Here is a 12,297-nt window from a genome sequence, read left to right on the forward strand (position 1 = left end):
ATCTCAGTGAATGAAAGTTTGACCAATAAAATGTATCTGGACTGTCACTCCTGTGTGGGTTGGTAAGGATCAGGAGCGACTAGTGAAGAATCTATATGTGATTCACTGCTTACCACATCGTCAGCTTCTCAGGAAAGCAGAATCCTGGGTCATAGAAAAGAAAAGGAATTAGAACTTTAGAAAATTAGAGTGTTATCTTGTGTATGAACAATGCTATCGCTTACCTCTCTGGCAGCAAAACTACCAAGAACACTGTAAAAAGATTTTCATACTGTACTTACCATAAAAATCGAGTCTCATAGAAGTGCTTACATAAGTGTTGTATTTAAAGGGTTTTGAAGATTTTTTTTTCAAGATTTAGGCCAGAAGTATCTACATAGTTGTCAGATACTGGCTCTGCTGTAGCTACCACAAATCTTATGCTCAGTAATTCATCTCCACAGGAAAAAAAAAATAATTTTACCACTGGAAGTCAAAGAATTGTCTGGATTGGAAGACTTTCAAGATCACCAAGTTCAACCAACAGCCTGACATTCTGAGTTCCATCACTGTATAGGAACTGTTGAGTCACGGCCTGAACCACTGATTGATCACCTGAGGAAAGGACTGAGTCAGTAGTGGGAGCACAGGTGAAGGCAGTTCAACTGTGTGACCTCCTAGACCCCATTTAAGGGCTGACTGCCACTGGGGCAGGATCTCTTTCTGGAGATCCCTTCTCTGTGGAGTCTTTCCTGCAAAACTAGATCTTTGGATACAGGTCAGCATTCCTTTCCTGTTTGTTTCTTTTCCCATTTTCACCATGATAATTTTTCCACCTGTAACACATCACTAAAACCAGCCCCTAGTACTGCATCCACACATCCCTCCTGGAATGGGGGCTACGGCACCTCCCTGAGCAGCCCTCTCTGTACAGAAATTCAGCCTAATATCCAATCTAAGCCTCTTGTGGCACAGTTTGTGATTGTTACCTTGTCTCCTTTCACTTGTCACCTGAGAAAAAAGAGAACAGTGCCCTTATTGTTGCAGCTTCCTTTGGTGTTGTAGGGAGCAATAAGGCCTCCCTTCATCCTTCTCCTAACTAAACAACCTCAGTTCCCTCATTAGTATTATTTTCTAGTCCCTTTGCCAGCTTGTTATTCTTCTCTGCACACAACCCTTGGAGGGAGGGGCCCAAACTCAACACAGCATTTGAGGTGCAGTCTCACTCACAGTGTCTGCACAGTGAGGCATGTACTCGTGCCATGGAGCTTTTCAAGAAAACGATTCAAGCGCATCAGGTACACGCTCTCTGTTAATAGCCTGTTAGGGTAATGGGTATTGATTGAAAATCCAGAGATATAAACCTACCTGGTTTAATTTTCAAAAATGTGAAATATGCAGATCATTAGTTGAAGAACCATATAATTTTTCTCAGCGTTTACTTCTTACAAATAATGCATATTTTCAGCTTATGCTTATGTTGATTTTTCTTAGCTGGGGAAAAAAAGCTGCGGTACAAATAACATGGCATAGGTATTTACTCAGCAGTCCATCCAAAATGACCTGGTTAAGGTAAAAATTTTTCATTGCAGCAGCTTTCTATTGGTGCATTACAGGATTTGTGGTGAAAGATGTTCTTTTTGCAGATTTATTTTAATAAGAAACAAAAAACACCATCTAAACCCAAATATTTAACCGTGGAATCATATTCTTTTTAATTCCAAAATGCTCCATAATGCCTATTGAGATGCTTCTGGCTCCTGTTCTATTCATGGGCCTGTTTTCCTATCTGGACTTAATCTCCTGTGACCTGCCACTATCTCAGCTTTATGGCTATGGACATAACCTTATCTCTGATGAATTGAGGGAAAAATACAATCTAATAATGTAGCTACTCGGGGGAATGAGAATATGAATCATTCAAACTTTAATATCTGTGAGGGCCAAAAGTTTGTATTCAAAACTCCCCAAGAAAATTCTTCTCTGGTAAGGAAAAAAAACAAAAACAAACAAACAAAAAAAATTTTAATTATTTCTAGGTATCTAGATCTCATTTACTTTTGTATAAATACAGTGACTTCCATTAAATTAGCTTAGAATTTTATCTGTGCGTAAACCTAGCGATGTGTGTGAAAGGCTTAGTCTGAAGTTTGTGTACAAGTGACTTCATCTGATAGGATGAAGAGAGGGTAATGGGGTGCTCAGACAGTCCAGGAGCTGTTGTTATGCTTAACCAATACTGTGTTTGTATGGAGAAGTTTTTTGTTGATGGCTTTATTAATCCTTTTTCCTAGTTGATAGCATTTTAGACAAAGCATTTTTTACACAGGAGTTGTGTATGTAGCATGGCCTGTGCAACTGAAATCTGTCTGAACTATAGTGTCAGCTTGACATCAATTACTGTCTGAGGGTCTAGGATAAGTATCTTCAAGCATCAAACAAGAAGTTGTATTTCAAAGCTTTGAAACCAGCAGCATGTCTGAATGCTCTCCAATTTGGATAGAATATTCTCAGTTTAGATTGCTTAATCAATGCTCTGACTTTACTTAATCGGCATACAATAATATAAAAATAAAGCTTCTCTATTTAAAAAATTGCTTGCCATTTCTAGTCTGGCTGCAAAGGTCTGTGCAGTCATGTCTGTCTCCTCTTTGGAGAGTCATTAAGCTTAGAAGAAGTCTAAGCCTCTCCAGGACTTGTTTTAAAACATGTCAAAACTGTTAGACAGCAGCTTGTTAAAAACTTCCATATTATGGATCATTCTGATTGACTGGCCATAAATTAATGCCAGTTCTGTTGTTGTTATTTTTAACACATCTTGCAAAGATACTTATGTGTCATAACTGAACCTTTAAGTGTGGGCTGGCACAGGTACTTAATGCATGTAAGCTCTTCTATTTTTATTAACCTGCACTCTTCTATATATTCTTACAGTAATTAGAAATCAGAATAACTATTCTTCAATGTAACTATAAGACATTAAGAGGCTGATTTTTCAGATAGGCTATTCACCCATATTTTCATTGGCTTTAGCTCAACAATGTCACTGCTTCTTAATCTTACATTGGTTTAGGGTACACCACAGCCCTGCAGTTAACACACAGACCTGCAAGAGGCTGTTAACTACAAGCCAGTGCTGTACACCAATGCTTTAGACCAAATCACTTTGACATTTGTTTATATCCACACAGAGAGTAAAGGATGAGTGTGCCCTACACCCACCATGAATCTATCTAAGCACTTTGCTGGAAGCTAGTGCTTAAACCGTGGAGGTGGTCACATGCATCCCATCATGCCTTTATGTTTCGTCTGCTTTAAGATGGTGACCTAGTTCTTTACAGAGAGAGAGGTGAGGTGCTGGAACAGGCTGCCCAGAGAGATCGTGGATGCCCTGTTCCTGGAAGTGTTCAAGGTCAGATTGGATGGGGCCCTGGGCAGCCTGGTGTAGTATTAAATGTGGAGGTTGGTAGCCCTGCAAGTGGCAGGGAGGTTGGAGATTCATGATCCTTGAGGTCCCTTCCAACCCTGGCCATTCTGTGACCTGTGATTTGGAGTAGGTATGGAACAGTTTCAGCGCACATGGCTTCTTTCAAAGAGGCAGGTAGACACAATGCATGGGAAACCATGGTGCTAGAATTCACCCCAGCTCAAACACGAGAATCACTTATTCTTTTGGTTTTGGTGGGCACAGGGAGCAGGAGGTAGAGAAGAGGTGAGCAATCCCCCTGTATTTCAGGGTCATTACTTCCCATCAGGGAGAAGGGGGTATCTGTTCTGGTCCACAGGAAGAGCTTTTCTCTCTCTTCCTTTGTATGCGCCAACTGAGTATGTGAGTCATGTCTTTCCTCTCATTCCCCTCCCTGTTACACCACAAAGATGGGCTATCCTCTTAGTTTATAACTTGCTTGTCAGAGCTCAAGAGCAAGGATGCAAACTAAGTTCTGTCAGAATATGACTTGATATTTTATTAATGTCAGGAAGAATTGGACCCTAGTGTCTGAAGACAGATTTTAGGCATTTTTTAAGTCTGTGGTCCAAGTTAAGCCAGTTTTTTTGTCCTACCAATTCACAGGGAAGAATGACATATCTATTTTCTGTCTTGTATGCTATAAATACGATTTGAGTCCATTACATTTATTATACTTTGAACTTTAAGTATTTCCTGCAATTTCCAGGAGGACTTCATTTAAAAAAAAAAAAGAAAAGAAAAGAAAAAAAGAAATAATCTACTGGCCAAGAATTATATGTAGAGATGATTTGGCAATTTATTAAGAGTAATGAAGAAAGTCCAAAGGAAAAGAAAAATCATAGTCTACTTGGAACAATTTTTAAGGAAGAAAAAGTAGGAGGAAAATATCAGGAAAAAAATGACATATAATTCACTTTGATATAATTCAGGATTGACAGATATTGAATATTTCTTAATCTGACTTGCAGGTGGTGATCTGCTGCCAGAATAAATAAATTTCAGGAAGTGCCAAGGCTGCTTAGCCATTTACTGTGATATCACTCCTATGTAAGGAACTTGTATCACCAACTTTCTTCAAGTATCTCCTCTATTATGGTAAGTATTTAAGATGCATGATTTTCTGCGTCAGGAGTTCTAGAAAATAAGAATGAGGTGCGCTCTGGAAGGTCCAACTCCAGTTGTAGATCTTGCTGGCAGAAACAGAATTTTAGCATAGGCATGTTAAACGTATGTAAGACTGGGTAAGGATCTGGATTAATTGCAGTTGTTAGTATCCGTAGCTTGTATTTTTCTCATCCCTGTGAAGTGGACATTTGCAGTGTGTAAAATTTTCCTATTTGTCTTATTACCTGACATTATTTTTTTTTAATTGTTGTATCTGTATTTGCAACTTTCAAATCAATGTCAGTCACTTTTCATCATTCAAAAAAAGAGCTCTTCATCCAATATCAAAAGCAAACAAACAAAAATCCATTGATAATTCCAACAACTAGGCTTTGGAGTAGAGACCTAATTAGTTCTTATTGCGCTTGATCCAAAGTTCAATGAAGTAATTTGGAGACTTTCAATTAAAGTTAATTGACTTTAGAACAAAGTTCTTTCTCAAGCGCATTGATTTAGCAGTATTGGGTTGCAAGCAGTCAACCTATCGTCTATCAGCAACGTTACCCACAGATACTAGGTTCTGTTCTGTTTCACATTGTTTCTGGGAAAACTGTTGCCTAAGTTGGTGATGCCCCCATGGCCATATAGAGGGCATGGAAAAACTTTGTGTGCTGGGTACCCATTTATGTTGCACTCACCAAAGCCTGCAGGTTTCACTCCTTCTAGCTTCACTGCAGAGTTTTCATCAGAAGTGTCAACATTAACAAGATTTTAAACTGCAGGCGAATATAGAACATCATTTGATCCTGGCAAAGAACTGTTTGCCTCAGCACTTGTGGGATAATGTAGAGTAAGCAGCAAATCATTGATGAATTTGTAATGCAACACCAGTCCCAGGAGTGCTCAGGCAAAATTGCTGCAAAGAAGAAGGAAAGACACCAAAAGTGATTAAATGCAGAGAAAGATTCAGACCTTGGGAGACCTCCAGGGAGACTCTTTAAAATAAATAAATAAATAGTAAGATAAAGAAAAAAAAAAAAAAAAAGAAAATGAGGTACAGAATGATGTGCTTAACTCTTTCATTTTGTCTATTCTGTCTTGGTAAAAACCAGCAGGAGCCAACAAATGATGCATGTTTATGGAACCTTAACTGGTCTGGAATTGCCCTTGCAGTTACTCTAATTTTATGTGAGGTACTGTGACTATGGGTTGTCCACTGTTCAAGTGAAACTTTTGTACATCATATCAGGCCATTAACTCTCATCACTGTTAAATGCCTAATTTGCTTTTGCTGATGCAGAGATAATTAGTAAACACATGCTAAAATTTGTGTTTATAGGGCTAGGTATTTAATCTTTACTGGTTCATTTAAAAATGCAGCAAATTCACTAACAATATTCACCAGTACTAAGTGGAGATTAGAGACCTTCAGTGGAGTTGCTTTATTGCCATAATGGTACAACACATCTATCAACATGGACATTTAGTCCTTAGAATAACATTTCAGTGAATGAGTGGAACCATTGGTACTTGAGATGTCCGTGCTCATTTTCCATCTTTACTGTACATTTGGTCTCTGAACATGAGTGAGTCTCTCATGGACCACACATAAAAGGGCTGACAATGCTTTTCTTGTATGCCCTGGCTACTTGGACAGTCTGCTTTGTGATGGGGCTTTGTGATGTGGTTTCCTACTGTATTTCTGTACCTAGAAAGTAGTGTTCCAGTTCCATTTGGTGTTCCAGACTACATAAAGTAACAAATTTAAGTTGGTTTCAGATAATGACATCAAGATTAAAAAAAAAAAAACTCCCTGTTGCATTAGCAATCCCCAGAGTATTCCACTCCCTTTGTAAATTTATTTTAGAGACTAAGCAAGGTTATGCTGCAATATGAAATACAGTGATCTATTTAGATAAAGGTAGTTGCAAAGCTCTGGCTAACGTTTGCATAAAGTTGAGATTAGAGAGTACATTCCAGCTACTGATAGCAAAAATCACCAAGTCTACGTACCAAAAATAAATCCTCACTTAAGGGAAACAAAGCAGCTTCTAAGTGATGGTTCTGAAAATTTCAGTTCATTTGAAGTCATTTCTGTTGAATGTTTTGTACTTGAAATGTTATATCCTACTCTTTCTTAAATATGCTTCTCTATTTTTTTTAAAGTAAGATGCCTTTTACTTTGCTGCGTTGTAGTCTTGGAGGTAGAAAGGGATGATTGTTATTCTTTTATGATATGCAGCAGTGGGGATGTCACTTCAGACTACCCTGGCCCAAAATGCTGTAAGGATCTTTAGCTCCATGCTTATATCCAGGTCAGTGGACATCTTAAAGTATCTTAGCTTCCAAAGTTCCATCAGAACAGTGGAGGGCAGTGTAGATGGGCAAAGAAGCCCATATGTGGGTGGTGAATCCCCTGCCTGTTTCGTGACAAATAGGTACCACGCAGCTTTTCAAATCTGTAGTAAAGCACATGCTGAAGGGGTTAGGCAGGAAAGAAGAGGAGAGCCTACTCTTTTCCTCCAATTCACAAAATAAAAAAAAAAAAAGTTATCTCTTGGGCATAACCTTAGTAAAAGGCAATGCCTTGCTGACAGAGAGACATATTTAGCACCATGATTTGTTGGGAGTGTTTGTACTTTTTTCCTGAGAAATACATTTAGCCTCTTGATAACACTAGATGATAGCATTCTGCCCTGTGGGCAGATGTGCACGTAATAGATGGTGCCTAAGGCATATCTGCCCACGTTTTGTGGACTCTTTTGTTAACATGACTGGATAGTTTCATTTTATTACATTAACTGTTGAGAACAATCTCTCCTTAGTGTCAGAAATTAATATGTTATTTATAATCATGCAGATTTTAGGTATGCACCACTTGCAATAACAGTAATAATTTTTTAAATGTATGGTAAAAATAATGTCACTTTTCCTTGAAGATGCTTTAAAATTGGTGGACAGGTCATATTTATTTTGAAAGAATCTATTTTTTACTGTTGTTTGAAATGATGTAAATTCAAGGAAGACGAATTTGGCTGAAAATAGCTTTTTCTTGTTTTGAGTGTCTGTGCAGTATGTTTAAGAGTCTTGCTCTGTACTGTCAGTTGTGACTGAGACGAGGTCATTTTTCTTGAAGTTTTGTTGTTAAAGTTCCAGATCAATACAGGAGTTGTTTTTTGCATGTATTCAGGTACATAAGTAGTCCCTCTGAAGTCTGTTGGAAAAATCTTGACTCCATTGTTGTCATTACTAAAACTCCCACTCATGCAGGTGATGCCAAACTGATCGCATTTTTTTCAGTGGAACAGTTTTGCAGAAGGGGAAGGAAATTGTTTTGGGTTTATTTGCTGTTTTTCCAGTGAATTGAGGGTAGTCTGTATTTTAAGGTTTTGTAACAGATGTGGTGCAAGTAGCCATGGAGAACTGTCAGAAATAATTATTTCAGTTTTGTAAGAGTCATCTGGTTTAGTAATGCCAGTTCTATATTTCGTCCTGACTACTTTAACATTATATATTAATGATAACTATATTACTATGTTGACATGAAATGTCATCTGAAGTGGCTTCAATAACATCTAGATACAATTCATATAAAGCTTCTTACTACATCAAACTAAAGCCAATCAATCATATAAAAATTAATTGACTTATCATTATCAGAATGCTTTTATTTTAGATTCCTGAATCTATTTTCTTCAAGACATTTGTTTAATAGGAAATTCTGAAGTAGTGGAATTCTTTCTGATATGGAGCGTAATCAAACTCTGAAGGGTCAGGATTTTCTGCAGAGAAATTTCCATTTTGACTATCTCTAAATGCAGCCAGTTCTTAACTCACTGTATCTTTTTACCAATGCAATGGAAAGCTGTGCACTAAAATGCTATGCAAATTTGGAGCTTAGTGGTTTATTCTTGATCAAAATGACGTGAACATATGATCATACTGCTGGTCATATAAATTGTGCCCCATGTCTCAATTTTTTTTCAGAAGATAATGGCCATTTTTATGGTTGCTTTTACTCAGACACTCCTCCTCATTTCTGGTGACAAGATTTTTTTAAATAGAATCCAAGCTTTTGTACAAAATAGCATGTTTATTTTATCCTCCTCCTGCCCTCAGAAAATGATTTCATGACACACAGTCACAAATAAGTCATAGTTTTAGTACTAAAAGCTTTTGCATGAGACTGATGTGCAATGCAGCTTTTCTTTATTCTTTTATTTGCTCCTATTTATTTCTTAATATCTTGGTAGTCTTAAGTTCTTGGCAGACTGTAATATACCAACAACATTTCTTTATCCACTTGCCTGTTAACTTTACCTACAGAACCACAGAGTTTGTTTTAATTTCACTTTAATGGCAATTGACTGGGATCGTCTCTGACTTTACATTATTTTATACAAATATAATGCCCTTGGGTTAAGTGGAATGCATCCTGGTTTATTCTTGTGGCTGCAAAAAAATGATTTTTGGACATGTAATTGCATATTGAAAATGTTAAACCCTTGGGTAATATAAATACCTGACAGGTGATAATATCCTCAGAAGTTTCTGTTTCTTTTCTATAATATCTGCATTACAAAAAGTTTTGTTCGCACAGTCATGCAAGCCATTTGTTTGAACAGGGCTGACTGTGGTACGATAACTATTCCCAGCTGCTTGATGGGAACCTTCCTCATACAAGCTAAGTGACAAGTAGTAATCTAAACCCTCCTTTACTCTTGTATTGGACCTTGAAAATCTACTAAGATCAGGGAGGACAAAGGAAGTCAAGGACAGGCAGGACATAAAAAATAATATTTAAACGTATCACAAGCAGAAGCAAACGTAGTGAGTTTTGCATTTAAATGAAATTTTATATACTCACAGGAAGCATCATCTAGTGGTTAAAGTATAGAACTGGGAGCTGAGCAATGCTGCTTCTATTCTTGGCCACAATGCTGCAGATTTTGTTCCAAATAGGGAAGAGCAGAGGTCAAAAATATATCTATATAAAAGAGCTTTCCATTTTTAATAATAGCATGAGATAAGGCCTCATCCTGGAGCATTAAAGAGAATAAGAACTTTGATTTTAGATTTTTTATGAAAACCAGCTCAGAATTTCAAAAAAGGAACAGATCAGAGTTAGATGAAAATGGGTATGAGAGGAAAGTCATATTCATTCTGAAATCATGTGAAGAGAGGTATGTAAGTATAGTATGGGGTCAGCAAATATAGGAAGTATGACAGGTAGCAATGGCACAATAATTAGTTAAGAGGTCATAAAATGTGTCCATCTCTCACACCCATGAGATTTCAGTAGCAGTGCAGCATAGGATGTTAAAAGCCTCTTTCTGTATGGGTATAAAACTACTTATAGAGAGATTTGTGCAAAGTTCATAGTAAAATTTATGGTGTTCACAGGGTTTGTGCTTGCTATTGAATGGGAACGAATTCAGACAAATTCATACACAAACTGTGCTCAGCTGCACAGGTAACATATGCATGTGAAGCTGCCACACAAAAGAATTAATTTCAGCTGAGATAAGTTGGAAAGTTTGCAGTTAAGCAGATCTGGGCCATCATTTGCTGTGTATCTTAGTACACCTTCATGCCATCACCATGTTCTCCACATACCTGCATTGTTCAGGATCTTATCGAATAGTTTAGCTGTTGATTTACAGAGCCCAAATTAATCTCCTAGATTTCTCCTCTGTTAAAACCAACTGCTCTGTGTTCTACATTCTGAAGCTGAAGGAACTTGGATGTGCTGTAGGTGAAGATGTATGCCTTTATAGTCATGTAGGTGCAGAACAACTTGTCTCTAAAATGAACACCAGATGTAGCTTAAGCTTCTAATTTTAAGGACATCGATGTGTGCTTTAAGTCTTGGTCCTCTACAAGCCCAGGATGTCTTGCACTTCAGGTGTGTTAGGATTTCAGACTTAGAAATGAATGCCTCATCTTCAGGATACAACATAAAAGACATTCTTTGAGCATGGTGTTGACACCGTCTTTTTGATCTAAAGGCATTTGTCCAGTAGGGAGGTCCTGTTTCAAATTCCACCTCTGTCTGAGTAGATTTGAATTTGCTTGCATTTTCTACCTTGCAGAAGAGCAGCTTAAAGACCATGTTATAGAGTAAATTTTGAGAAGAGGTAATGGGTCAGAAAGTCCGGGCTTTCTTTCCCTTAGTTAAAGCTGTTCCAATTTTTGCAAAGTGATTAAATGCTCATTGGATTGAAGAGAGATGGAGAGAGAAAGGAAGTGTGTGAATGAATGAACTGCACCAAGGAGTGGAGGACATAGTGTCAAATACCTTCAGACTTTTGAAGGATTGGAAGCCTAGCTCTCAAGTGAGAGTTCCAAGTATGCTGGAGAGGATCTTGTCTGTCTTTTGTGAGAAAGGAATGGCTTAAGAGTCCATCCTCAGCAGAGCATTTGTGACTATGAATTGCAAGAGAAGTGGCAGCTGCAGCTCAGAATTGTAGCTGTCCTAGGGAACGGGGGAGAAAAAGTTACTTCTATCTCCAGCACCACCACTTGGCCAGCCTCAGCAGGTTGCCCTTCCATACGTCACGTTCTGAGGCACCTAATTGTCCTCATGCAATATATAATAATACATCAGTATCCAAGTTAGAATAGGGATGCTGAAGCATCAAAGTATCAAGGAATTTGTGGCTTTCTGAGGATATAGGCCATTATACTTTTTACATCAAGGATTGCAGTGACATCTGTAAACTTCTTTGTGAAGCTATTTAAAATCTCTGAATGAAAAATGAAATGGCAGTAGTTCTCCAATTCAGAATGGATTAAAAAGAGAGGCAAGGTTTTAGGGGAGAGATTATCTTTTATTAGATCATCAGCTATATTTGAAGAAGCAGGACAGTTTTCAGGAATGAATTCCTCTCCATTGTAATCATGATCACTGCTCATTACCACAAGATATTGCAAAAAAATCAAACTACTAGTTGTCTCTATCTTTCTATCACTCTCTCATTTTATTGCAGAAAGTTATTTTTCTCACATTGCAGCAGGGAGTTATGGTTGTTTTTTTTTTTGTTTTTTTTTTTTCTGATTTTATGATTATTCTAGTTAATCATTTTGCCTGAGGTACAAATTTCAGAAGCTGGACTATGCTACCTTTACAGCTGTGGAGACTTTTGCAAAAGCAGAATACCCATCTGCCTTGTTCCATCTGGTTTCCACTTCTGCCTGTGCCACCCAAAGGCACAAACACAGAGAGACTGGCCCAGTATTTTGCAGCTTAGCATTCATATGAGTATGGAGTGTATTAAATGATAAAATATTTAATTATTGTATTTTTAAAAATAGGGCTCTAAGAACAGCCGATGCATATTGTATTGAAGTTAAGGTACCCTATGGCATTTGAATTCATGGATTAAAAAAGTTAGTTACTTGAGAGTTAAAAGGAGGAGAGAAGTCAAGGACTTCTTAATTGTGTGTTTCTACAATTACTGTTGTTTTTTTGGTGGGAAGTTTATCTGCAGTGTCTGTCTCTGTGCCCATTCTCCTGCTCTTTTTTGACTTCAGTGTTTATAGTTAGGCATCCATCAATTTCTGCAAGTGTTCTACAGAGGGATGGAACCGTTCATTTTCTGTTTTCTCTTTAAAATCTTCGCTGACTTCCAGAATTCAAACATGGAAATGTATTAATTAGAAAGCAAAGCTGAGGGGGGAAAAAAGTGAGATTGAGATTTCACTGAGGTTTGGCTGTAGCCACCCTATCCAGTTAAGTGAAAACT

At 37.7% G+C, this 12,297-nt stretch overlaps 1 long non-coding RNA gene across 1 annotated transcript in view; it reads left to right on the forward strand.

Moving 5' to 3' along the window:
* Positions 1–12,297, forward strand: part of LOC109366673 (uncharacterized) — a 72,422-nt gene that overhangs the window by 14,160 nt on the left and 45,965 nt on the right. The window contains exon 2 of the long non-coding RNA XR_014882359.1: positions 4,417–4,543. This is a non-coding gene — a long non-coding RNA (uncharacterized LOC109366673). The remainder of the gene's footprint in view (positions 1–4,416; positions 4,544–12,297) is intronic.

Source organism: Meleagris gallopavo, chromosome 3 (genome assembly GCF_905368555.1).
Source record: "Meleagris gallopavo chromosome 3, MGAL_WU_HG_1.1, whole genome shotgun sequence".
NCBI classification, from domain to species: domain Eukaryota; kingdom Metazoa; phylum Chordata; class Aves; order Galliformes; family Phasianidae; genus Meleagris; species Meleagris gallopavo.